At 35.9% G+C, this 2,500-nt stretch overlaps 1 protein-coding gene across 3 annotated transcripts in view; it reads right to left on the bottom strand.

Moving 5' to 3' along the window:
* LOC143027145 (glutamate receptor ionotropic, kainate 2-like) overlaps positions 1-2,500 on the bottom strand; it is an 868,199-nt gene that overhangs the window by 103,241 nt on the left and 762,458 nt on the right. The gene's annotated exons all lie outside the window — the stretch shown is intronic.

The raw sequence follows: 2,500 nt of genomic DNA, 5'->3' as shown, positions 1-2,500 counted from the left end.
TCGGTCTTTTCCTTGCCACTACTTCCAACTTTCCTATATTCAGTATATATACAATAACATAAAATTTACAAACAAGCAAGTAAATGAATTATTAAACAAATAAATAAAAATAAATGAACAAAAATCAAATTAATTAAATAAATAAAATGAATAGAAATTAATCAAATAAAAACAAAATATATTAAATAAATCATATAAAGCAAATGAAATTGATAAAAAATAAAATATAAATCGATAGATAAAATAAAAAATAGATAAATACGTGAATACACATATAAACAAATTAGCAAATATATACATAGATAAATGAATGAATAAACACAAAAAGATATTGTTATCTGCCTTCTTGATCTATCCTACGCTTTCTCCTTACCCTCTTCCACCTGACTTCCCCTCCATCCTCCTCCTCCACTTCCTCCACTTGTTACGGTCCGACATGTATCTTTTGCCCAGGAAGCTTTTCGAAATAACGGGGCGACTTTTAAAGCACAGAAAATGAATTAGCTCGGAGTCCCTGAAGTCACCTTAAGATTTTAGAGGAGTCATAAAACTATATATATATATATATATATATATATATATATATATATATATATATATATATATATATATATATATATAATTATACACACAACACACACACACACACACACACATATATATAAACATATATATTATATATTATATAATATATATGTATATATATATATATATACAGTATATATATATATATATATATATATATATAGACAGTATATATATATATATATATATATATATATATATATATATAGCTTAGAAAATTAGACAAAGTAATTTATCATAAAATACAAGCATTATATAATCTGAAATATATGGAGTGGAGACACACACACATACACACACGCACACACACACATGCACACACACACACACACGCGCGCGCGCGCATACAAGTATACATATTTATATAACACATATACACAATACACACAAAAGCGCACTTCGTTGATCATGGCCCGTCAGTCTCATTCTTTTTTATAACCTTTTTGCAAAGTAAATTTTTACCCTTTTTTCTCGTAAACCTTAGGTTCTTCTCCTTTGTGTCTCAAGTCCTTTGCCATTTTTCACTTACTTGGAACGGCCCAAGTTTCCAGGGTTAGCAAGGTCCCCGACGCTTACCTGCAGGAGAGCAAAGAAAGATAATGAAGAATATAATCCGTACACTCTAAAGCTGCTTATACTAACTCTCACAAACTCTCTATCTCTCCATCTCTCTCTCTCTCTCTCTCTCTCTCCATCTCTCTCTCTCTCCATCTCTCTCTCTCTCTCTCTCTCTCTCTCTCTCTCTCTCTCTCTCTCTCTCTCTCTCTCTCTCTTTGTCCTTCATATTCCTTTACTTCGCATATTTGGATGCAAATATTATGTCTATAGACAGACTCTTATCCATGGTCTTGTTTAAGCTCACATAAACATTCGCACATACATGCACACGCATATGTATTCACATGAATACATGTGTACGTGCATTAACACGCACACGGACCTACACACACACTCATTCACACACACATAAAAGCACACACACACACACGAAAGCACACACACACGCATACGCATACACATACACACACACATACATAAACACACACACACAAACACACACACAAACACACACACACACACACACACGAACTGAAACACACATACTCACACACACAAACACAAACACACACATGTACGCACAGAGACACATACTCTCTCTCTCTCACACACACACACACACACGCACACAATCATTATTTGTAAAAAGTATTATCATTATTACCATGTTCTCCTCACATGAAATAGTAATCTATCATTAAAAAGGCAAATCAATCCATCAGTCTATCAACCCATCAACTGGATTGATTGAGCCAAGGTGAACCTTTTCCCTTACCAAGCCGCTTTACACTCCACCACCTCTTGACTGCATCTCCAAGACTATCCCCTTCAGTAAGGATTCGTATTTTCTATTTATTTATTTATTTATTTATTTATCTATTTATTTATTTATCTATTTATTTATTTGTTTATTGGGATGTTTTGTACTCATGGAAAGAATGAGTGATGGAGGATTGGTAAAACAGGTGTGGAAGGCGGAGGTGGAGAGAGTGAACTTGAGGGGACGACCGAGGATGAGGTGGATGGATGGGGTGAAAGGGGTACTGTGCAAGAGGGGAATGTCTGTTGAGCAAAGAAGGGAGAAGGCAGGAGATAGTGATTAGTGGAGAATGAATATCTATGGATGATACTATTATGTAAAGAAGGGAGGGATGGGGATGGGGGGGGAATGGGGGATGGGGGGTAGGGGGTATTTATGTATGAATGATATTTTGACGCAGCCCGAAGTGATTTCTCCCCGCCTTCTCTTTTTCTGCACGAGGGGACGGAGGGGGGGGGGGAGTGGCCCTAATATGGATGTACTATGTCTTGCTGCATTGCGTTTGACACAGGGCAGTTGGCGGATGCAGGGATGACC

This window comes from Oratosquilla oratoria, chromosome 7 (genome assembly GCF_046742065.1).
Source record: "Oratosquilla oratoria isolate Oo_2021 chromosome 7, ASM4674206v1, whole genome shotgun sequence".
Taxonomy (NCBI): domain Eukaryota; kingdom Metazoa; phylum Arthropoda; class Malacostraca; order Stomatopoda; family Squillidae; genus Oratosquilla; species Oratosquilla oratoria.
This window is presented reverse-complemented; position numbering and strand designations above follow the sequence as displayed.